Source organism: Anas platyrhynchos, chromosome 4 (assembly GCF_047663525.1).
Source record: "Anas platyrhynchos isolate ZD024472 breed Pekin duck chromosome 4, IASCAAS_PekinDuck_T2T, whole genome shotgun sequence".
Taxonomy (NCBI): Eukaryota; Metazoa; Chordata; class Aves; order Anseriformes; family Anatidae; genus Anas; species Anas platyrhynchos.
Window position 1 is genome coordinate 44,830,484 of NC_092590.1, and position 26,728 is coordinate 44,857,211.

Below are 26,728 nucleotides of genomic sequence, written 5' to 3' on the forward strand. Positions count from 1 at the left end.
CGCTACTACTGCAATCATCTGTAGAAACCAGAAACAAAACCCTGCTAATTTTTTCAGTACAGTCTGTGGTAAAAATATGAGACAGTTCACTAACATAATCATCCAGACTCCATCTCTGTTGAAGGTTTTCATGCAGCATTTATTCATTGTCCCATTGGATACGCCTCTCATGGAAACCCACTGGTTAATTCAGGTTCATTAGGGCCTCTCAGCAGTTTCTTTTTCCTTCTGTCTAAGTACATTTGCTGGTACCATATGTGTGGGCTGGCATCCTCATGCTCAGTGATGCACAATTCCTTCCTGCTATGGCCTACCTCTTACTTCTGCTTCTTGGATAACCACTGAGTCTGGAACAACCAAAATGGTCAAAACTTTCCAGAACAGCAGCACAGGGAAACTTAATTATAACCATTTTCCTATTTATGCTGGCAAATTGGCAACCTGTCATAGTCTGGATCACAGAAGTTTGAATGGAGACGAGCCTCATACATTGCATTTTGTATTTCTTTTTCCAAAAAACCTTCAAACTTGATTTTATGATACACATATAAGTTAAGCATCAAGACCTTTCAGCTGCTGCTGCTTGAATATGGATGTTTTCCAGAGCATGTGAGCACGTTCTAGAAATTTCTTTTAAAATTTCCTAGAACAGGTCAGGGTTTTGGGGGGGCTAAAAGCAAGGACAGAGCCCAAGTTTTGTTGGCACTGAAACTTCCAGGGAGAAGAGACTTTTATAATCCAAACAATCTGAGAGACAATGATAAGCTTTCTGCTTCATTTTCATTGTTAAAGGAAAATCTGTGCCATCATATATGTTGAAATTAAAGTAAGGTTTTAAAATCTGTTTCAATGAAAACTTCTGATATATGTATTTAAAACATAACAAGGTTGATTTTGTAGAAAAACAGAACAAAACAAAAAACCCTTCTGCTGATGAGAGATACTTGTGATACATCCTGAAGCATTTAGAAAGATCTTATAGTTACTGGTGAGGAATTAGGTAATTCCATATGGCACTGCAACATGCCTATTTGGGGATGGGAAGAACTGAAATTATCTGCAGGCCACAGAGAAACCTGAGTGCCCAGTTGGTGGATTAAGATAATATACGTAAAATGTAAATTAGCTGAGATGAAGTCTTCCAAAAAATCTGTGGCATAAAATTGTCTCTGTGTTTTATATCTTTTTCTAAACAAGCTAAACAAAAAGTCCTTGCTAATATCTTGGAATAATTTCAAGTCAGGTTTAGGTACTAAACATACAGTAATGCTGGTATGTTACCTCTTCCAGTCTATAAACAGGGTGAGTACATGTAACTGAACCTTTTAGCTGACTCTTGATGCTGATATGTTTTACTTCCTAGCTATCTTGGAAAAGTAGTACTCCATACTAAGAGAAATGTTCTGACCAAGCCTTCAACATTTTTTGAGATTTGAGATGTATTCTTCTCTTCCACCACTTTCCATGTCTATAGCTCTCTATCTGAAATACAGAAGGAAATAAGAAAAGTAACATGGTTTGCAGTATACTGACAACTCTTTCAAAATCTCATTCTGTAAATTGGAAAAGTAATTTATGCCACCCTATGGGTTTCTCAAAGCTTTGTTAAAATACGCTTTTCAATGGAAGATATGGAAGAAAAAGCTGAACTCCATTTGAGACTGCACTAATGCTGAGCTAGATTAATGGTCTTTGGAAATCCCTTCAGAATATCTCCTCTCTAATTACAGGCTGTTGTTTGAAAAAAATAATTTTTGCAGATATGACCAAGCCTCAAAAATGCTTCCTGATTCCAAATAGACACCAAACGTTTTTACTGTTTTACTGTTTCTGGCTAAGCACAGACGTATATCATACTGTGTGTGAATAGTATGATCTTTTGTATGTAGAAATAAAGCCAGCTATCTCCACTAAGTGTCTTGACACAGTAGAAAATGTAACAGCCTATGTGCTAACCCACTCCAATGAAATATATTTATATATTTATTTTCCCTGTAAAATCACACATAAAGTCAGTCCTAGCTACAGGGGAGATTGCTTTTCAGTAAACCTCTTCCTCTATTTATTCTTTATAAAAAATAATGCAGGGCTAGAGTTGATGGTGGAACCTTGGTGAAATTAAGACTAAAAAAATGTTAGAATATTTAGCATAACAATTACATATGATATACAGGTCATGGACTTATATTTTTAATTGCACAAGTTGGTACACAAAACTAACTTTCCCCTCTTACATGGATGTTATCTATTAGCACAATATTTGCTTTTAAAAAGTTCAAGTCAATGCTCTTTTACTTGGATATTTTAGACTAGCTGAAACCAAAGACACCACTTACACATGTGAAACTGAACATGCAGATATTTGTTGTCATATTCTTTTCTCATGTGATGTTTATTTTGCTTACATGTCTTCCTGTAAAACCTGAATCGTGGCATAAGGGATTACTCTGCCATTGTATTGTCCTGAGTCCTTCTCATGGTTGGAGGAGAGGAGAGACAACACACTCCTGTAAGGTACCATTACCTTTCGGAATCACACACCAATCCAACAATGAGATAAATAAGATCCTACGTTGGTGCTGTGTCAAAACTGGGATACTGCTATTGCTGAGGACATGGTTTCAGGAGAACTCTGCTTTGACTCAGAAGAAAGCATGTAAAATGGTTTCCAGTAGATGAATGTTGCCATTCTTGGTTTCTTTTCTGGTGACAGAAACAGAATGGAAATATTTTGATTTGTTTGGTCTGATGCAAAGTGATGAGAGACTTGTCTGTGAAAGATGATTTTTCTTTTTTCAATGTGGAAAGGGAAATTCTACACGTTTTGTGACTGAGTGTCACCTTAGAGCCTGGAAGAGGTTTCTGCCTTCAGAGACAAAAATGCATTATCCCATTCTTTAATACAGAGAGCTAGTACAGAGAAATCCCTAATCATAACAGTGATTCAATTTTGTCAAAGTGGGTTCATTTTAGATCAAGGACACTTGGATGAATACATAAAAGCTTTGATGTTTGGATCATATACTTTATTACATGACATGTTAGCTGTTAAAAACATTTATTTATATATATATATATATATATTTTTTTTTTAAAGTTAACATTCTGAAATATGTTGCTGATTTTTAATAGCACATGTACCATTAACTCTTAAAAAAAATTGCCAGCATTTTGTCTGGCTCTACAATGGTAGTGTGGGGAAACTTTCACTCTGAGGGCAGCTACATTATTTTTAGTAGAAGGGATAAGGTGGTGTTGTAGACATATTACAGGTGTTTATTTTATGCAATACAATTTTAAAACGCTCAACTCTTTCTACTATTGTTCCACTCTTGCTAGCACCTATGGAGCTTTGCTGTGGATGGAATTTCTTTAGCTAGTAATTTGTACTTCCTTTCACAGCTTTAGATGACTACTCTCTGTGTTTTTTGTAGCTGCCTGCATATATATCTTTCCTTCCATTGCTGAATAGCAGCTTTTACATTTGCAACTTGTATGCAAGAAATGAGGACGAATTTAGAAATGAGGTATGTGAAATGTGAGGTTGTACACTTGGGTTTTTACATACCAGTTTTATTGATTTAGTCTTCCATCTTGCAAAGGTAAGTGCTTGGAATCTTCCTGCTTACATAGTGTTTTTCACTCCGAAATACATCAAATAAGTATACAGTAGATGTACTTTAGTATCTCAGAAAAGTTCAACCTAACTAAGTTAGACTTTATAGGTGAAGTCAGTTATAGACTTGATTTGTCTTGGGAATCAAGTCAGTGCATGAACATTTCTCTTTCTTAGTATTTTTCTATCGTCTTACTACCTGCTTCTCATTTAGGATCACCATTCTTAACAACAGTGCCCTAGGGAATACGATTCTAGGAGGGAAGCAAGTTTAAATAACAAAATATTCCTCTCCCACCCCTAAATGATTCATCACTGCTGTACTTGAGGGATTGCAATCTATTATCATTTTCTGCATGTTAAAACAGTTACTGCAATTGATGGCATGCTGTCTTTATAATACAATCCAAAAGAATTCTAAACCATTCATCTATTTACATATGTTTTAAATTATCCCATGAAATTTAACAGAGGATTGGCAATGTCTCATTTGAAATTGTAAAGGGCTCTTCTACAACAGTTGCACACAATGCTGTTGTGTCCCATGGCTTATGTACAACTGAAGGTTGATTTACCTGTTAAGGGGCACACAAAAGTGCAAAAAACGGCACACAGCAGTGAATTGGAGACTGCATTTACAGTGGGATTATATTAGGCATTTAGTCATAATGTTTTAATTAGTCAATGGTTGAAGTGAGAGCATTTTTTCTAGACTGAGAGGGAACCTAGCCATCCCCTATCAATTGGTCCAGCCTGTAACTTTATAACTGGCTAAGGAGAGTGAGTGAAAGCCTCATTATTTGCCTGCTCCTACTTGCCCTAATTATTACCCATCTTACTTTTTGTCATTCAAAACAACTAAATTTCACCACAGGTGAAAAGGTCAAAAACAAAGGGTTACCAGGTGGGACCTGTCATGACAGGCACACTGGATATGTTAGAGGGATCTTTTTTCCTTATGCTCTGCTGTTCAGAGGTACCAGTGAGGATTGATCTTTGGTGGAGTTATCCAGAGCTGCACCCTGGAGCAGAAATAAGCAAAGGTGTAATGGTTAACTTCATACTTCTCAGAGGGTGAAAGCATAACTGTGCTTTTTAATGATGACCAAATGCCTTCTGACTTATGCACCAGAACTGGCATCTCAGCTCTGAACACGTTTCAATTTAGAAATCAAAGACATGAAGCTTGGTAGCTTATCACGTAAGTACTTTGATTTTCTATTTGTGAAAAGGAGTAAAGAAAAGCTTCAGTCTGAATCTTATCTGCTGTGTATGTTATTCAGTAGGTTTGGAAAAGGCAGCTCTGTAGCCCACCCTATAGATCACCTCCATAGAGTGTTGGTGTCCGAAGTTCAACAACTTCTCCTGAGAAACAGAATAATAAATTGAAGTTTTCCCTCTGCCATTGTCTCTCTGGTATTTTATGGGGGTAGATGTTGAGGGTCTTGGCTTTATCCTGGTACAACAGTCTTTAACTGTCTAATAATTTCATGGGGCAGACAAATTATTTCTTGCCCAGGTTTATCTTCAGAGCTTGCAGACATGAATCTGTATTTTCATTTCTGCAATCATCACAGACAGTTGTGACTTGCACATCAGCTGACATGCATCTATTTCTGCACATGTTGGTGCAAATAACTAAAAGTTTTCAGTTTTACTATTCTTACTCCTCTGCTTCTATAGATTCCATCATACAAAGATGAGTCTGGTTATCAACTGCATGAAAAATACTTCAGTCTACTATATCTGTAGTGGGTGTATTTATCATTTATATACGTACCTGTGTAATGGATATATTTGTGTTAATATTCCAATGTGACAACTAACTTACATTTTTGTATTTTTTTGAGCAAAGAGATATTTAGATTCCTTTAGATTTATTTTTAAATCTGCTCACAAAAATCTACAGTTTAGATACACCCTTTTTTTTCACCATGCTTTGTTAAAATAAAAATTGAGATTTTTACTTTTAGATTTATGTAATATGAGGAAATAGAAGTTTCCTCTTTAATTTTTCTCTATTCAGAAGTAGAAAAATCATCCTTTGTGCTATCAGTGCTGTTGCCAGAGGGATGGGAAGCTGCTCCTCCTGCTTCTGGGCAGAGGAAGACATGATCATACCCACCTCTTCTTTTGACAGCTACACACGTGTGCTGTGGGTTTAAATTTTGATTCATGTTCAAAACTTATGAGGCCTATTATTTGAGTCAGTAGTAGCATTTGAGTTTGTCAAAATCTACACGGATTTTAAGCAGAAATTATAATTTTGTTTAACAGAACACAATTGTTTAATTGTGTACAATGTGAGTTGCAAACATAACTTGGATATAATTTCAAAACCACTTGGTTTTAGTAGTTACAGAATGGAAGACCAACAATGGTGAGAGGACTGAGAACGGTCTTAAAATCTGGAAGTATCCAATCATCTAGAATTGCTTATAAAGGAGTTTAAATAAGATCAATTTGGATGAAGTTTAGAACCTTCAGAATTTGAATGTCAGTTTTCATAAATGTGCAAGAACTGAAAAGTCTTTCCTCGGCAAGCCCCATTTTTTTCCCCCCTCTCTTTTCTTTCAAGATGCTATCAGTACCTCTTCTGCTCCCAGCAACTGTAAATATTTTCTGATGCAGGAATGCAAGAACTTCTGTGAAATTCTAGGTGTTAATGATCTTGAATTTCTCGTATTTTGAGATTCTGTTTTTGTAACCTACCCCTTCTCTATAGCATTTTTTGGGAATAGTACACTTCAAATCTGTTATGCAGTGCACCAGAGGTGCTTAGTAGCAGATTCCGTGACAACTGGAGCAACAGAGTTAGGAACTGTGATAAGAAGAAAAGAAGTAGGTTTGGGACAAGAGAGGAGATTCTTTTTACATGAATACAGAGCAAGTTCTCAGTTTTGTTGGGTTCAGATGGAGGTCAAAGTGTGGGTAGAATCTTACGTTCTTTTAAAAACTGCTTTACCTAGCTCTGGAGATGCTTACTTTAGGACTGCAACTCCAAAATGTTTCTAGCCAGATTCCATTTATTATCAGCACATTTTGAAGTTTCAAGTAATATTGTGCAGGTTTTATTTCTCACTTTCTATTAGTGAATTCTGTAGAGTTATGAGCTTTTTCATTCTCAGCTTTCCAAAACTTCCAACAGATGTCTTGCCAGAAGCAAAGATGATTAAAGGTTTCTGAAGAAGTAGACTGCTGCTGGAAATCTGAAAGGGATGCCATTGCAGTGCCAAAAGTCTTTGGAAAATATGTATGGCCCCCTTCTTACTGGAAATTTGTATAGCCCCTTCTTGAAGAAATCTTCCTCAATAGAGCCTAATTCATTGGAGTTTTGTGTGATTTTTCAGAACTAGACAGAATAGATAAGTGAAATTCCTACAGGTAGGCTGAGAAGAAGGTGAAAAAGGTTGAGTTTGGGCCTTTGTCTTGGCAGTGTTGGATAGCATCTACAGATATGTTAAAATATGCATCTAAGCATCTGCCTGAATGTATTTCCACAGATTCGTTTTCTGTGATGCTAAGTTGGTCCCCACTTAATTTTTAGAATACTGCTCTTGTGCATTTCCATCTGTCTAGGAATTTTCAGTATTTTTCCTCCTAACACCGACTTCACCATTATAATTCATTTCCTGTCACCTTGAAACTAAATTAATGCAATAAACTCTGCTTGTATATGAAGCATTGTTTGATTCATATTCATCATCAAAGTCCCTACTGAGCTGCAAGTGAAAAGTTCAAACATTACGCTCATGTATAAATAAGCAGAAGAGTTACTGTATTTTCAAACAGTCTGTTTTTGATGAGAAAATATCCATGCTTCAGTTTATTGAAAGGAATTAGTAGAGTTTTGAAAGGGTTGTGTGATGTCATGGTTGGCATAATGAGGAACTAGATTTAACATAGAAAGTAGTTTCCTGTTCTAGATTTTGCTCTCCAGTATTGGGTACGATACAGGCAAAACACCCATTTATTTAGGCTTACGTATTTAGTTGTTTTCTCCTTACCTTCTTGATTAAGGCAACAGAAATGGCTTCACCAATATCCAGAAGTCTGTAGCATTTATGACCCCTTTCTATTGCTTTCTACAGAATGTTTTAGAATTCCTATCAGTGGTAGAGAAATACAGTCATGAGCCTGTGATTTTCATCCAGGCACTAGGGATGTGGAATTAGCAAAACTACAAAGCCATAAAAAGCTACAAAAGCTACAAAAACATAGTGTTTTTTTTTTTTTTTTTTCTGAACACTTTTTACATTGCAATGCTAATTTCAATAATTGCCTTACACTGCTGAAGATCAGAAGACAGGAAAGATGCAACAACATTTTTCTTGGCTAAAAACCTGAGCATTGTATAGGAACAGAAATCTATGTTGTTTTTTTCTTTAGGTCCTATCCTCCTCTGATTGGAAGTCAAAGACAACATTAGTAACTCTGAGATGGTACCTGAGAACGTTATTCATTAAAGTACCCTTTTGTTTTAAGTTTTCATTATTCATGACAATGACCTTTAGGAGTCAGCATAGTAAAGGTTTCTTGCCCTTACTCCTGTGATAGTCTAATCAAACATTTCTTGAGGTGTCTTGGAAAATAGAGAAATGGTTCTTTTGTTATCAATATTTTACCAACCATCAGCTAATACTCTTTAAGGATGTATTTTGACCACATTCTCTATTCAAGTGGCTTACAGAACTAAGTTGAAACAATTATTTAATATTACAGGATGATGAAGAGGAACTTAAAATACCCCAGTGCAATCCATGCAAGCAGCTGAATGCTCCTTTTTCTTTTCTTTTCCAGATAAGTCTCTGTTAAAGACAGCTTTACCTTACCCCTCAGGAATGTTCTGTTTGAAGCAGACCCAGCTAATCCGTGAGTCATTATGGAGCAATTTGTAGTATATGCTGATCCACACTACCCTCATTCCATATCACAGGATGGGACAGACGTGTAGATAGTTGTTTCTTTTAAAAGATTACTGTGTAGTCCTAATGACACAGTTACAGCAGGCTTTTTAATGGTCAAGCAGCCGCAAATTAGGTTAAACTAAACCTACAGCTGACTCATTCATAAAGTGAACAATCTCTGTATTCTTGCCTGAAAAAAATATACTTGCAAATGGTTTTCATCATGGGTTTGCAAGAAATACAGGATGGAACATCTCAAAACCTGCAGTTTTCACTGTATTAATATATAAACTGAGCCAGTCGCTGTGGAACTCGCTGCTGTTGGGGTCTATTGCAAATGAGAAAATAGGCATTTGATTGAATATTGAGTCCAGCCTAGCCAGATATTTTCAAACCTTCAATACTTTTTCCAAGATGCAGATATACACATTAGAGTATTTAGTGATGTTTCTGTTGGAAATGAGTTTGAAAATCTCTGACTGCTACACATTCATTTTATTTAATTGAAAACAAGTTTATTTTTCCCTGGGTTGAACTGGAACTGAAAAGATTTGACCCTTGGTATTTGCTACCAAAATCTTTTACAGGTAGTTTAATGGGAACATTGTGATACAGCCAAGCTTGTCTTTAACACTTCTTCCTGAGATTTCATAGAATTAGTGCCAATTGCAGGACTCCACTGAACAGGAGCAATTAGCAGCTGCTGCTGAAGATCTGGCCTGTAGTCAAAAATAAAACCTAGGATTTTTGTTGCAGTTTAGATGTCACTTTGCTTAGATTTTGCTTAGATTGCAGGAAAGAAATTGTGAATTGTTCTAGTGGTCCTTGCTCATTGAACTGTGCCCTGTGCTTAGGACACCTGCCAATAGCTTTAACACAGTGCATGCTATGTAGTGCCTGACTATAGACTCAAAACACAGTCCCTGACTGGATGGGACTTACAGGCATGATGTAGTACAGCATGATGTAGTGTATATAGTACAGAGAAGGGGACGATAGGTATATCAAAAACAAACAAACAAAAAAAACAGTGCAATGGTGTTAATATTTTGTTGGTAGGGTAGGGAATCTGGGGTAGGATAAAAGATGCAAATATTTGTAAGTTAAACCAAGGATTCCTGGAAGAGTGAGAAAAGGTGAATATGTGTTTTAGTGGGATAATAAGTAGAAATGTTAATGTACCAGGAAGAAGCATATATTCTGTTGTATGAGGAAATTCTGGCTCCAGAAGTCCTGTTACTGAATTACCAAGTCCAGTGTTCATGTGTGTATTGAAAAATGTCAGTGCACCTTAGATTTTTCATCTACAAATGCAGGCTAGCATCATTTTAAAATGCTCTGTCTAGATAAATAGTCATAGATCAGTGAGATCTACAATAATGATAAGAATGGCAAAGTTGTCATCATTTTGAAAAAGGAAATTGATATTAATTATTCACTGTGATGAAAATACTTATGATACAACATAGGGTTTGAGGCAAGTGGGCAGCATGGCAATATCTCAGTTGTAGTGTTGTAGCTTTGCAAATTTTTAAGTGATTGAAAACAATGTCTTACAGTGAAGATACAAGAAAACTTAAAAATTAAAACCTACTCCTACCCACATTTTTCCCCTATGGATATTTGGTGCTTCTTATTGTTTTTACCATTGTCATACTATTATTACACAAATTGCACACTGAGGGAAAGATATAATTTTGGATCTAGTTTAAATTTTGGTGGCTCTTGTGCCTTTAATAGTTTTAAATAATGTCACTTCCATTAATCTTTACTGCTTATGATTGTCTTTACTGTTATAGTCAGACTGACTGTCAGTGCAAACTGTATGAGCAGATGAAAGCCAAGAAGCCATATATGTGTGCAAAGCATGACTTGGGCATATGTGTAACAGCCTTGTCATAGTGCTTTGAAAACATAAAGGATGCTGCTGCTGAAGAAGCAGTTGTGCTGCTATATGTATCATATACTTACTGTGCCTGGAACGGTGTCTGTACTTTGCATATGTATTTGCAGCAGTGAATATACAGTGAATATAAGGAAGAATGTGTACAGCTAAAAATAATATAATGCATACATTGCAGCTTGGGAAGATGTTTTCTGGCTATCCTCACAGTCTGGTGATTGAAAGTCCTGGTCCTAGTCCCACTGAAATAATTAAAACTTTCTTTAGTTTACTTCTTTAGGGTGAGGCCACATCTACCCTTTAATTCAGTTGCACTTTCAGCTGGGAGGCAAACTTACTACTGAAGTAAGTGACAAAAGCTTCCTGCCTTTAGTAAAAAATATGCCTTGGCATAGCATATATTATGAGTTGTTAAGTGTTTTGAAAATTTAAAGCATCTGTCTTCTGTTGAGCTCTGAGATGGCATCCAAGGGGTCACAAGATACCAATCTGATTACATTCCTCACATTGGTATGACAATGGACTCTCCACATTTTGTCTATTATTGCATATCACCAGAGCATCTTAATACTCTGCAAATTTGTATTCTTCAGAAATTTTTATCACAAGAATAGATTTTTTTTTTTTCCATGATATTTTCCTGAGTTAATAAACCCACTTGGGGCCAAATTTGCAAAATTTAGCCCAAGAGCTCTGGTTTGTTTTCTCATTTGCATTTATTTATTTTCCAGATCTTACAAGCAAAGGATGCCAGATGAATTAGTGAACAGGGTAGTCTAAAACTGTTAACATAGAACAGCACTTTTACTTTGTATTCGCTTTTGTCTTGGGAAAAGTAACCTTCTCTGCTTCACTCTTCTCCTGCACTGTAAAATGAGAACAGTAATGCTTTTGTATTTCCCTAACCAAACTGTTTTCAGAATCACATTGAGCCAGACATTCCTGGTGATGAGCACTTTCATGCATGAATGCCTTTGTTGCAGTCAGTGAAATTACTGGTTTGATGAGTTGGGGTTTGAAAACTATCCCTGAGTCATCTCCAGTTTCTGTGGAACAATGAGGTGAACACTTATAGAGAATACAAGGCCATGAAACTCTTCTTAATATCAGTGGAAACAAATACCTAAATCCTAACACTTCAGTTTTTGGAATACTTCACCTTTTGACAGCCTGACAACTTTCTAACATTATCATGTTACAGCTATTAGTCCAAATCCCCTAGACCCCTACTCAGTCTTTATGTGGGCAAATCTCTTTAAAGCTTTAACAGAGGAATGTTCTTTGGTAAGGTCTGGACTGTTACAGAAAAAGGAAAGCAAAGAACTGACTGGCAATTTATTTAATGAAAGGTAAATTCAAGAGTGACAAGGTTTACAGTTGAGTTTTACAAATCAGTAAATACAAATACAGTATTAAATACAAATCAGTATTTGTATTTACAATGAGTACATTAACTACAAACAATAAATTTTTCATCCATTAGTGTGAAAACCTAAAACTCATGTGATTGTTTTTTTACTAGTTTACATGTGAGTTATGATTTCAACAGCCCAGAGTATTGTGCATGTTAGATGTGGAAGAATGTCTTTAAAGGAATATTAATTGACTGTCCTAATATGTTTCAATAATGGCAGACTGTAGACATCACTCTGGTATGGGAGCACAGGCAACTTTCTCTCAAAAATTCCTGTTCCTGCAGCATAATCTTAGCTCTGGTACAAGGTAATCTGAAAGGATGTGCTCATGTAAGTAATGTAGATGAGCAATTGCACTGGACACCTTTGCTTATTTGTACTTTATTATGAATTATTGCTTAGTTTGTTAATAATTTCATATTTCAGAAATCACCATTTAATCAGATCTATCCATTCTCTGTATATGCTGCAAAAGTTACAGTTATTGGTGCTGTCCATTATTTATTAATATCATTTGTTTTATTTATATAGTGCTGGCAGTTTAATCAACAGGACCAGATTTTACAATTTTGCCTTCTAATGTCTGCCTGTCTTCTCTCTGAAAATGGTGAATGTTCTTGTAGATGTATTACTGTGGTTGGGATAGATGATGATTGAGAAGTATTTTGAGTTAGGTCTTCTAACTATAACATTGCATAATTAATAATACTAAGCTAACAAGCATCAGAGGTAAGGGGGTTGGAAGAAATATTCAGAAAGCTAAAGGAATTCTTCTGTTTGAATGCAACTCAGCTCATGCAGTGACACAGAGTTTTGCCTATGCTGTATAAACACAGGCATGCCTGTGTTATACATCTGAAAGTAGTCATACAGCAAGGGATGTGCCTATCACTTCATTGGTTTCAGCTGATTTAACTCCTCTTTCAGATGCCTGCTTTGTTAAAGCTGTAGAAATAGTGAGCTTACTACAGTGAGCATTACAGACGTTTCACTGAAAAAGAAAACCATGGGACATCCATTTTTACATATATTCTATGCTATTTTTGGGTAAATTGTGCAAATGAATTCCACCACTAATGGTGTGTAACCTCATTAATAATTTAGGCCAGAAGCATCTTAAATTGTGCTTGCATTCTTCAGGATAATTTAATGCATTCATACAAGTTGTTACTGTTTGAATATAACCCTGAAGCATACAATAAATACATTAACAGATTTTGGTCCCAGAGAATTTAAATGAAAGGAGCATGGGGGGTTATGGGGGAAAACAACAACAACTATACCATGAAGTGATAATGAAATGTAGACTAGCCAATGTACTGATATTTCCTTTAGGAGACACAGGAAAGTGGGTTTTGGCTCTTGTGTTTTATAAAGCCCTACTTCTAATCTGTCTCTCTCTTTCTCTTTCTCTTATTTATCTATTTATTTTACTGCAATGAAATATTCCAGTGTTCTTTTTCCCCACTTCTCCTCGGGGATTTTTTTTCCTATTAGTATATGTTATATAAAGGAAAGACAGCTCTCTTGTTCTATAGATGAAATCTGAAATGGCAAAAGATGTGTTGATTTTCTTCTACAAACAGAGAAGACATCTGGAAGACAGGTTTTAAATAACATTAATTACATCCCTTAATTTTCCTTTTTATATGAGTAATTGGACATTTATATGAATATATATATACACTGTCACTAGAACTAACAGTACATTGGGTAAACTTCTAGGTTTTATCAGTTTCTTTCTAGCATTTATATCCGAAATTGTTACTCATAATTTACAAACCATTTCTTTTCTGAAAAGAATGTTACATGTGTTTTCCTTTGTTTATATTTAAACTATGTGTGCTGAGACAGAACAGGCAGCAGAAGAGTAACAGAATTATTTTTCCACTGGTCAAGAGCCTGATTTCATCTCTAAACTCTATTGATTAGGAAAAGTTATAGAATAAATCCCAAATTATGGACTAATGAAACATACAAATGGATTCTGGATGAATTTAGGGACCTTGTGTCAGTATAAGATCAATGAAGAGGATCTTTAGGAAATGCCTGAAAGTGATTTGATCCCTAAAATCAAGACTAGGAAAATAATTTGGCTTGAGTTGCACTTTTCCCAGTTCTATTTAACATTTTTTATTAAGACTTGAAAGAATTATTGGGCTGACACATTGCACTAAAAATTCTTTCATGAAAAATGTTTTGTTTTACTCAAACAGGGCATGATTTTATTTTTTATTTTTTTTATTTTATTTTTTAAGTCACAAAAAAAGACTTGGCTTTCCAAATTAAAACTTCAAGACCTCCAAATGCTTGAGCACTTCCATTTCTGTAGGCGTGGAGGAATTGTACTTCATACATAGAAATACATAAGCACGTGCTTAACTTTTAGCAGGTATTAAGTCCCATTGATTACATTAAGACTTAAGCATATACTTGCGTCTTTGGGAATGGGGGCCTGCATCGTGTTAACTTCTAAGCTGAAAGTTTCATAAGGTGTTGAAGGTGGCCCAGCAGTCACTGACCAACAGTACTAAATGCTTCCAATGCAGCAAGCCAGATAAAGACCTGTTTTAATGGGATTCTGAATTACAATAAGTAAATTATAATAAACCCTGTTGACAGAAGCCTCTGGGCTAGGTCCAGGCCTGAAGCCAGACTGAAATTTCTCATATAGCAGGTAATCAGTAAGATGAGAAACCAGCTGCAAGGGAAGGGCCTCTTTTATGAAACAAGAAGGTATTCTGGGAGCCAAGCCTTATCCTGGTAACCTTTTTCAGTAACATGGAGAAAATCATTGCTCTTCATTATCAGGACTTCAAAGGACTTCAATTAATTAGGGAGAAACTGATTACAGTATTGGAGCATGTCACTCTGTTGGTCATATGTGTGATGAATGGATCATTAGGTTTACTTGCTACCATTCTAAGTATTTCAGCATAAGCAAAGCCTCTATGTAATTTCAAATGAAGGGTAATTGGTTATAGTGGGACAAGGATTACTAGACTAACATTATCATCTTTGTAGCGTTTAAACTGAGCAACGTGATGACATTTTAAAACCATCTGGGACTTTTTTTTTTTTTTTTTTTTTTCCCAGAGAGACTCTAAATACCTATTTTACTTAACAACAATGAAGCTGGTGTTTCCTTGTCCTTTGTGATAATATTTTTAAAGAAGATGTCTCCAGAGTTTGACACATTGCATAACACACACAGACACATAACACCACAGACACACAGATTGACTGATACACATAGGACGATCATATCTGTCAGTCAGCCATTCACCCTTCCTTTATGTGGAGATCTTTTCAAAGTAATACTAGAAGTGTCTGAACAGTTTAAAAGGGTTTAGAACAGCTTCAATGTAACTTGAGTTGATTTTGTAAAATACGTGAGGCTTTGTGGTATATATCCAGACCAATGTGATGTGGTGAATATTTCTGATGACGTTAAGAAACAACTAAGTGTTAGGACAGTTTTCCATTTTTCTGGGGCTAATTCCTTGTGACAAATGACAATCAATTTTTCTAGGAGATCTGAAAAGTGGAGCTCATTGTCTCTCTCTGCAGAAGGTGGCATTCCTGAATTCTTGTTCCTCCTATAACATCTGCAGCAGCCAGTCACAACAGTGGGATTGAAATCGGTTACTGTCTTCCAGAAAGACAACAGGTTTTTAATAGGAGATTGTTCACATGGCAAAACACAGCAGGAACCATATCAAATCAGGAAAACAGCCAATTCAGGGCATCGTATCATGGGGTATGTAGGTAGTGGTAAAAGGAGCTGACTGAGGGAGCAGCAAGGTCTGGTGGGATCTGTCATGTATCTGACAGTAGCCTGTCAGACAGGCACAGTGAATGCACCCATGCAGCTTTAGAGGTAGCCTGGAATCCTGCAAAGCAGAGCCCCGGCATGGAGTGCCTCTACTGTGGCACTTCAGAGGGGGACAATGCTAGTGTTAGTGTCCCTAGCAGAGCTGCTGTCAGGCACAAACGTTGATCAAAGCAAACCTGGCCCAAGGGTGAGAAGGTTTATGTATAACAGACACAATTCCCTCTCATTCCACAAAACTCACTTTTTCAAAAGAAACCTGCTGTACGTTTTTCTTCATTTCAGCTCCCATTGCTATTCTTCCCTTCCCTCATAGTAATTGGGTGTTACTACAGAACTGTTGAAGTAGAAATCATTTCATTTACTTCACTTTTTAGTTTTAAAGTAGTATAGCCTACATTAGTCAGTAAGGAACTGGAGTTAAGTTCATCTACCTTACCTGCATCTTTCTTGGTCCAGTCACTGAATCAAATGACAAGCATAGATGAAATTATGCCTAGTTTTTCAACATCCAAAATTTTCTCAGATGGTTCCAGCTCTTTGCAGAACCTTTACCAGTGCAAGGGAAGGTTGATCTTTGAACTTTCAGATTTAGGTTTTGGAAGTGTAACATTCTTTTGATGAATATTTTTAGGACTGATTTTCCTAGCTTTTAGAAATCAGCAAATAATAATGGATAACAATGTTTGCTTAATAAAATAACAACTCTCATTGCCCCTGAAAATTAGCCAGAAATTCCCTTCTGTTCTATAGATTTCTGTGTTTTTGTTTCCATAGTAAATATGAAAATTTTATAATAAAATATTGTGGGGGAGAGGTGAGGTTGTGGTCCAAAAATGTGGACCCTTTATACAGTACATCACTGATGGGAGCTAGAAATTCTGATTTCCATTCTGGGTCTAGAGAGGAGCATAGTGACCTATATAGATGGCACATTAAACTAATTAGGCTAATATATCCTAACAAGAAGCATGGCATTCACTGGCTACATTAGGACCATGGGTTAAGGTTACAGTTCTACTAGTTTCTCCTGTGCAGCCTTTCAGCTGTTTCATTAATAAAATTGGATGGCTGCTATTCGTAGCATAGAGAATGGCAGATTTAATTCAAATTGTTTGCTTTATAATGGATGTGTGAAATTGAGTTTTTGACCAACTGAAATTGCCATTGAAAGTCTGCCTTTGGTGAAACTTTATAATCTTTGTGCTTGAGAGTCTCCTCCCACACCCTTTTTCCTGCTGTTTCTGACTTGACAGCCAGAATTTTCTGGAACATAATTTTATATAACTACAGACAACAATGACAATGACTACTACTAAATCCTTGCCAGATCCCTTTTGAGAGCTTATTCCATAATACTGAAGGTGTAATTCATGGAAAGGAATGGATTACAGGTCAAGGTCAGCTCCTGCTCCCAGTTTGATGCTCTGTTCTGAGTGTGAGTAGTAACATCTTCTGCTGTATTTCATTGTAGAAAATAGATTTATATATATATTTTTTTTCATGCAAATCATACAGGATGCCCAGTGTAGCCCAGGCACATTCCAGTTTATTTTGGTATACTTGTGACTACTGGGAGCTGCAGCTTGCTCTTAGCAAATTGTCTGTGAAAGCGACATAGTGGCTAGCCCCTAAGAAGCTCTACTGGATATGTGTTCTAAGCCTGAACTGATGTATTTGAATTTGTGTGGATTTCCCTGCAGGCACTTGTGAGTGCATTACTCATCTTAATTTCTTCTTCATTGCATAGTAATACAACATTTCTTCAAAAAGTAGTTGGGGCAGAGAGGAAGGATAACTCTGGACAAGATATTTCTCAGAATTTTACTCAGCTATCCAGAACATTTGAGCCTAAGCAAAACAAGATGCATGAGATGCATGGAAAATATCAGGCTAAAATTTCCATTTTGAAAAACTCACAAGCAACCGAAAACAGAGAAGATAAAGAGTTCTTTGGCAGCCATAACTATAGATAGAACTACCACTTAAAACACAAATGTTTCCAAACTGTAAGTGCTTATATCACAGAGATTACCGTATCATCATAGGCTGTCACTTGTCCTCTTATCAATGCAATGTGAAATCCCTGTGAACATAAATAAAGATTAATCTTCAAGATACTTGACATACCAGCTCTGTAATACTGTCAGAAAACACATTCTGTGCAGCCACCATATGGCCTCACTGAGGCTTTCAAATGGCTGTGGGGTCAATGTCCAACTCCTAACCTTCTGCAGTCACAAAAATTTCAGCACTCTCTGAGCAATGGATTTGTCTCCATTATATTTTGAATAACATTCTCTTGTGCAGGAAGCAATAATCCAAGAGTAATTTTCTACTACTATTACTAATGTTCTTACAGGAGCTCATACATTATAATTAGGCCTCTCAAATATTTTTTAGGAGTGCATATTTTTTCTAGCTTTTTTTTTTTTTTTTTTTTGGTAACTCCTGAAAATGTTTTACTTAGAACAGTTTCAAAAAACAAATCCTTTATGATTACTAATGTATGACTAAAGACATTCTGAGCATTAAACACCTCCTGTATGTGAAATCCTTGGAGTTTTGCTACAGTATGGCCCCAAATTTTCAGTGAAATTGCAGAGCTAGTAGAAAAATCATAACTGTATAGAAGAAAGCTAATGCAGTTCCTTACATGTCTGTTTAATAAAGAATCCTTCAGTTCTCAGTTAAGAAAAGAAAAAAAAAAAGTAAGGGTTCATTAAAATTGGTACCATAATACATGCTACATATATTGAAGAAAAACATGAAGTCAATACCCAAGACACTTAACTGCAGTGTGTTCAGAAAGTAAAATAATTAAATTGATGTTGTTTCCTCTTTCGACAAGGTCTCCCATGAGACTGAATATTACTTAGCTACACCAGTAACGGCTCTCTATCTATGCAAAGAACTGTTATGTTAAATTAAAACCTCTCTATATTTATCAGACAGACAAAACTAATAAACAAAACTATGGCATTAAGAGTAAACTGCTACTAGACTATTACTTCCTGCATCAGAGTATTATAATTCAATTTAGACAAAGTGCCTGCTCCTCAGGGAATGCTGAGACACAGTATTGACACTTCACTATTTGGACACAGGAATCAAATTATTTTGCAGTCACTGTGGTTGCAAAAAGATTCTACCAGAGAAACAATCACACCAAAATCCATTCAGATGTTTTTAAGAAGTAGATTATTGAAAGAAATTACTAAAGTGTTGTTTGTAACAGCTAATGCTAATTGAAAGGCAGTAATGCATATGTAAAAGGAAGGAATTTGAAAAAGAAAGACAAAGATAAACATGAATGTTAAAAATTTTGCCCATATGATTTTATTTATTTATTTTGACAATAATTAAGAGTTATTATTATTATTATTGTTATTAGCAACTAGGGTTTTAGCTCTAGAAACATGCTCTGTTCTTCAGTGTAACAGTTTACTCAGTGCACACCAGACTGGAATTTTGAATTTGTAAGAAATCATTCAAATAGATATACTTGTACTGTATGGAGCCTGCATGTTAGACCGATAGAAATACAAGGTTCAGTTTAAAATACATGGAAGAGGTTGCGTGACAGGGATATAAAAGAAATATAAAAAAAAGGATAAAAGGAAGAGCAAAGTTTGAATTTGCAATCACTTTAAACCATCAAATAGTGTATTTAGAAAAATCCTTTCTTTAAGTTAAGGGAACTTCTCTGGGAGGCTACCAGACATCCCAGTAACGCCTATATTTAATACACCCATGTGTAAGAAAAACAAGGAAAAGAAAATCTGATACATCAACCACTGCCAGCCAGTAATGACCAGTGGAATTCAGCTAACGTAGACAATTTAATTTTAATGCCTAGTGGGAATTTGATTAAAGCAATTAGGGAAAATTCTGAATGTAGTCCAAATCATGCATCTCTCTATTTCTTTTTATTTTCTTTAAGAGTCCTCAGCATTCTTGGCATCTGAAAATATATGTAGTAAGTCTCCTGAAAATTTTATGCAGGGATATAACTTTGTTCACATAATAGTGACATTGAAGTGAGTGGGGCTACTTGCAAAAGGGAAATTATATACGTGTTTAAGTGTTTGCAGGATCTCCTGCTAAGTACTTGGAACAGAAAGCTCTTCCATAGCCTGTGTAAGCCCTAACCCTAAATACAGCCTTTCCAGCAAAGAGCATAGGAAAATGATGACCAGCCCTGAGAGACAGGGAAATTCAGGGGCACAGTTGCAGGCCCCAGGTTCAGGGTGAAGCAGATGGTGCTGAAATACTCTAGTCACCAGGAAAGGTCAGTGACCTCTTAGAAACAGACTGCTAAGAGTGTCTGATTGTTATTATGATATAGGTGGAAATTAAGGAGAATAAACCTCTCATAAACATATATGGAGCTGCAGCCATGGCTATGACATCACTGGTAGCCAATCAAGTAACTCACTCCATTTTGGTCCATCAGCTTCTACAGCCATTTAAAATTTTTTATTATTCTACCACATGAATCTGGACTGCAGCCACTCACCATAAGACAGACTGGACTAATAAATCTTTGGCACATGTAACCACCATGTTTAATATAAAACAACTCATACACTTTTTTAATATGATTTATAAAACAGAACATGAAGCTACCTACATGATCTTTCCTAGCTACAGCAGATACTGTTATTTATCGCACATTTAATTGCTAACAGCAATTCAGTCATGTTACTTGACCTTAAGGCCTTATGATTACCTGATCCAACATATTTCACATGATAAAAATGTCAAGCTCAGAGAAACCCACCAGTTTGACTTTCTGTGAAATCTAATTATAAACAGAAATGTTAAAAAAAGGTTAACAGTTTAAATAGTCAAGGCAGTTATTCATTTTGTAAGTGTTTGTTGTGATTGAGATGATAACTGAGAGGGCACTGTGCAGCCTGGTACTCTATGAATAGTGCAGTTTCATCCTAGCCACCTTCATTTTGGCCTCTTGGCTTGAACTCAAGGAACTCAGCAGGGCCTCTAGGAACAGCTCTTTGCAGTGCTGTGGGATGTGTATGTCTCTCTATTACCTCCATCTCCAGCCTGCATTGGTTTACAGTGGGGAAGAAACGACAGAATCTGTGAGAACAGACTTCCTTTAACTTTTAACATGTGGGCCCACAGATCTAGATGCTTAAAAATGCAGTCAAATTGTTGAGTTTGAAGTTGGCACCTTGTTACAACAGGTCTTGTTGATGGCTAGGTAAACTGACAAGGTGAAATCTTGGACTGCTGTAGTTAGAGTTCTCATTGATATCCTAGGTTTAGGAACTTCTCTCAGCCTGTTCAATTCAGAATGTTTTCCCGGGTCTTATGCCTTTGTCTTGCTCCAGACTGAGTTTCAATCAAGGTAGAAGGGCTCAGGGGCAGGGAGAATTCAAAGGAGCATACTTGTGAGAAACTCTCCTACATTGCCAATAGCAATAATATTAACAGTGGTAACAATGATGATAATTTCTGTGTACAGTGGTGACTAAGAGTCTTAGCTGGAAACTTTGATGATACTGTGACTGTTCAAGGCAGATCTTGCACAAACAGAATGTAAAAAACAGTCCCGAAGAATTGTTGGTTTGTGTCGTATAGTGCCTTAGACTGAGGATGAGAAATGTATTTTCTTATATAGATTTTATGCCTTTTTATTTAAAAAGTTAACTGATAGTTGTATAACATTAGAAAGAATTAATTTACTTTGATATTTTAGTCGCACTCTGACATGTATTAATTCTATAGTTATAACTCATTGCATTATTTCTCAGGAGAGAAATTATGAGTAAATATATATTTATATATATATTATAACATGTTACACATGATGACTCTAAGTATGTTCTAACATACTAAATTCTGTAGTATACCAGATATTCTTATTCCTTTATTTTATTTTATTTTATTTTATTTTATTTTATTTTATTTTATTTTATTTTATTTTATTTTATTTTATTGTGGGATAGCCAGTGAACTGAGATGACCTCACGCTACAGCTTTGCTTCTCTGGAAAAATGAAGCTGTCAACAACACAGGGAAAGACTTTTAACCACAGGAAACAAATGTTCACAGGAGCTGGACTGTGCCAGGCAAAATAAGAATGACCAGCATATGTGCCCCACTAAGAACTGAATGCAAGAAGCCAATTATTCAACCTAGCTTTCCCATGATAGTCTTTTCAAACATTCAGCATCCTTAGGATACATGTTTTTCAGGATGTAAGATTAGGAAAAGTGCAAAAATGTTTAGAGGCTAGAAAAAAATTGCAACACATAATTTCCCTGGAAAATGGCTAGACGTTACAATGACAGTCTGATACAATCCTGGATCAATAGAAAGTTACTTAAAAAAATAAATTTATATATTCTCCAGAAAATATAAATCAAACCTCTAGGCAATATGGACTTAGTGTCATGTGTCATAAAAAATTCTATGTAATGAAGTATAAAAATACAGAATAAGTGCCTGCACCTGGTGCTCTCCGGTACGTTAAAATTTTTAGTTTCTTGTGCAGTTGTGTCCCACATCTCATAGTACCAATCACAGAAGTTTAAACTGTGATAAATATTTGATATTTCAATAGCTTTTAATGATAAACACTTTTTTAATGACAAACACTTTTCACAAAGATTTTAATGAATATATTTTATATCACATGCCAAATCTTCAGTAAAATTCACAGTAGCACTGGGCTGGGATGAAGATGATCCCTCAAAACAAACAAACAAAAAAAACCACAACAACACAAACTGAAATAAACCATCAGTTTAAAAGATGTTTTTCTGTTAACCAAACTGTCTCAGAAACAGCTACTCATGGTATTCAGAAGAGTGCTATCATGGTTGTTGTGTGCCTGATATTAGGAAGTAGAATGGGAATAAATCTTCCTTAGAGAAAACGCTTTTGCGTAAAATAATCTCAACAACGTGTCTGATTTGAGTCATTCCTTCTACTGTAAAAGACAGATACATATGCAGCAAGATGTGTGTGGTATTTGGATGCTAGTGCTGGTTTGGCCTAACTCCTTTTTTCTGAGTCACATCTTCATGTGATCCCAAGCCACAGAAGATGCATAATGTCTACAGAGGGGCATGGCAGGTCCTGGAGTGATTCACAGACAGTAGCTAACTCCAGTTCCCAGAGGACCCATTCATTTATGGTGGAGCAGGTCTGGCTCATGCCAGCCGTGTTGCTGGATCCCTGAGCAACCCATTGGTTTTGGCTTTTGCAGCTGCTGTTGGCTCATTCCCTTCCATGGCCAGACATTTGAATTCTTCATCCTTTTTTGCCAGCACAGTTTTCTGACTGCCTGTGTGATTCAGCTATCAACATAGGCCAGCACTTAACTGTTTGTGCAGGGCCATGCTTTGGTGTGTAAGCAGTTAGTGAAGGGTGTAGGTTGCCCTGGTGCAACAGATCCCTGTATCTATCTGCAGCAAACAGAAGGTAATGGACTTCTGTCTGTGAGGAAAAGCTAAGAAGAACAGATTCCTTTCCTATAAATGAATAAATTGGGCTTTTTGTGAGAACAAAACTGGAATTGCACAGATCAATTTCTTAAGACCAAAGGAAGCCAACAGGAAACCCTGGGAAGCCATCTCTAATGTGTGCAAAGCTGAACAAACTCCAGCAACTTGGAAATACTTGAAGGTGACTGTTACATAAATCTACAGTAAAGTAGACCTGGACAGGAGGAAAGAACGTTGAAGTAGAAAAAATCAGCTCTGACAGAAAACAGTGTAAAGGCATAACTTTGAAAAAAGTCACGTCCCAGTTTTTTTGCTTTTATAGATTTTCATACGTATAAATATATTTCTTTCTCTCCATATATATGTGTATATACATAGACACTAACCTAAAGTACCTTTGAGGACTGAAAAATTGCTCAGCAGTGGTAGAACCAGACAGGCAGTCTCCAACTGTTGGCTCTACTTAAAATAAGAAATCTTCAAAAGCTATAGTGATGTGAAGCAGTACAAAATATCAACAGAAAAACAAATGTGGGTGAGTAGACATGATGTGTTTTCCAATTCGCTGGCCAAAAACATACCTGAAGACAGATCCCTTGTGAAAGGGTCCTTAAATGTTTTGCCTGTCTGCTTCTTTTGGGAGAAATGACACAGGGAGCCATGCTTTCTTCACACAAGTAAGGCCAAATGGAGCTTGAAACAGTTCATCTCATCTGCATCCTGACCTGCCTTTTTCCTGCCATCAGGCAGGAAAACAGAAGGGTGTGAGTGAGCTGGAGCCTTACATTTGGAGCACTTTTGTGCACAGGGCAAGCATGGGACAAAAGACTGCTTAAATTTTAAAATCAGATGCCATGTGATACAAAAAAAAAAAGTTAAAAAAAAAAAAAAGTGGGGAGAGGGGAGAGGGAAGAAGAATCCTTCCATTCAGACCTGTGTTGTAAATACTTAAGTGTGGTTGAGCAGTGCTTACAGAATAAAATGGTGAACTAAAGAAAGAGATATTTAATAGCTGGGGACAGGGTTTCAGTTCATCAGACTCCCTGTGATGATAAGAAATGTAGGAAAGATAGAGGCGTTTTCTTGTTTGTTTGTTTTTGTATTTTTTCTTTGACAGCAGCAGTTTCTGAGGCATCTTGTGCAAACCAGGAGCATAAGAAAATTTCAATTTCTCAGAATTCTCAAAAAGAGAATAAGAGTGAATAAGTCACAGAGATGCACATCAAAAAAAAATGTGCTTCTAGCTAATGCAGACCTGTTCCAGTAATGAAATACTCTATCGCTAAAGGTGTTAAAATGCACAGAGAAACAAAAAGGAAATGTGATGCAAAAGTGAAAGAGAGAAACTCTCCCGAGCATTAGTTAAGTAATCAGAAGACTAAAAGTACTCCATTACCTAGAATAACCAGAATGCAAGCAGCTACTTTTAAGACAAGAGTGAATTTAAAGCTATAAAAAATAAATTAAAAAATTAAAATACACACAGATTTAAGGCACCAAATCTCAGTATTAACTATCAATGTTTGAAGTACAGGCTTTTAATTTTGATGGCATTTTATGTCAAAGGGCTGCTGATGAGATGAAGGATAGCAATGGCAGAGAGTTGTAGAACTGTGACAGTGATAATACTTCCTCTGTAAGAACAAAGTGATACAGATTTCCAGTAAGGTTAATGTAGAGTAAATTCATGTGACATTTTAACATTCAAAGATTTTCACTTTACACGTTCTAGGTCATATCTAACCTCCTTTGAAAGATCTAATTGCAGAAAAAGAAGTAATGAAATAGTTTGGCTGTGAGCATGGTGGCAATAGCAGAAAAGTAGGTGCAGCAAGCCTCTGACACACTTTACCACATAACGGCTTTCAAAATGTCAAATTTGTTATGATGTTACTGTTATTGGCACTTGAGCTAGTTGGGTTAAACTCAGTTATATCTGCTATGTCCACGGGTACTAGAATGATACCTTTACCTACAGCATAGTAATACACTTGAGATGAGGACAAGACATTTCTCTCTGCTGTGTATACCCACACAGGCAGAAATCGACATCCGTACTCCAATGCATGTAAAATGTACCTGACACAGCTTCTTCATTAGACAAAATTTTGTAAATAAAATTTTAAAAAAAAAAAACAACCTAACAACTGACCAAAAAACAACAGAAAAACAGACACCGGAATAGTGATTGAAGCTGACAGAGGCAGTGAATCTGCTAATCTGTGTTAACATGCTTATTATTTAGTTGTTGATTTTTGGGGAGGAACATGATAACCATTACAGACTACAATAGAATTTTATTTAAAGACAAAAGTCAGACTTCTGGAAATTGAAAAATATATAAAGCTGATGGTTGGAACTCTTCTCAATGATTTCTTGTAGTATAACATTTGCTGCAATAAACTATGCCCTAAATTAGACCAGAGTAACTCCATTAACTTTAGTTATATCATGGTACTAACTGAGAGTATGTTTTGGACCTCTGGATAAAAATGTACAATGAAAACTCCACAGGGTAGAGCAGGCAGAAGAAATTTGCCCTTCAGTTGGAGCTGTCAAAGAAATTATAGGTTGTTTTAGTTATTCTTTCCAAACGTAATGAATCTTATTAATGACATAGTTATAGTTCATAGTTTCCAGTCTATGGTGGTGGTAGAACAAGTAGTGTTTATGCTCTTTGTCTTGCTATCTTGCAGGTGAACAGAGATCAACAATTAAAGCTCTTGGGCATTGACTTTTGCTGCGGAAACAGGGAGGCTGAAGCTGAGTAAACAAGATGAGTATATTCGCAGCAGCTGGCTGTGTGCTCTACAGAAATTGGCAATCACAGTTTGGGGCCAAGCTGAGGCAGAGGATGTGGAGGGCTTGGAATCGTGGACCGAGGAGTACTTTTTGCTTATTTGACATAATACCATAGCAACAAGCTGTTATGCTGCACAAGGTAAATCAAACAAAGAACTGTAGGCAGATCTTTGTGATAAAAATGAACTATTTTTTCATCCCAACTGTTGCAGTAAAAAGCAAAGAGTTGACAGTGTTAAGCACTATTAGCCAATTCAACTCCTTTAAAATTGTGACTGAGAAATAATATGCTTAGATTGTAAGAGTAAGAAAGAAGAATTTCTGTCTTTTGTTTTTTTATTTCCAGAGGGAGAGATCAGAGGGGACTTTACGTGGCATGCAAGGTCATTTTCTTATTCGCTTTTGGTTCTTCTTCCTAAGATAAATGGGTTGGTTTGTCAGTGACAGAATTCCACCATTCCACATCTGGTGGAACTCAAGGGCTTGAAATCAGTGAAAGACAAATGAGGGCATTGCAAGTTGAAGTTTGTACTGAAAAGCTGCGGGACAGTCAGGGAACATCAGCTAAAACAAGCCACTAAATGTTTAGGCTATGTTAAACTCCAAGTGGCTATGCCTGAGAGACACCAGAGCCTGCGGTGTTTCTGCTGGTTTGGTGCTTGAGTTTCATAACCTGAATTCAGTCTCAGACCAAGAGCCCCCAAACTCCAGCAGTTTTTGCATCAGAAATTTTCTCAAGGAAGGATCTTTGCATCGGGTCTGATTTTTGACACCT

The 26,728-nt window shown here is 36.3% G+C and overlaps 1 long non-coding RNA gene across 2 annotated transcripts in view; it reads left to right on the forward strand.

Moving 5' to 3' along the window:
* The first annotated feature begins 8,413 nt into the window (after positions 1-8,413).
* Positions 8,414-26,728, forward strand: part of LOC106015751 (uncharacterized) — a 47,617-nt gene continuing 29,302 nt past the window's right edge. For both annotated transcript variants that reach the window (XR_003497286.3, XR_003497287.3), the window contains exons 1-2: positions 8,414-8,488; positions 25,848-26,092. This is a non-coding gene — a long non-coding RNA (uncharacterized lncRNA). The remainder of the gene's footprint in view (positions 8,489-25,847; positions 26,093-26,728) is intronic.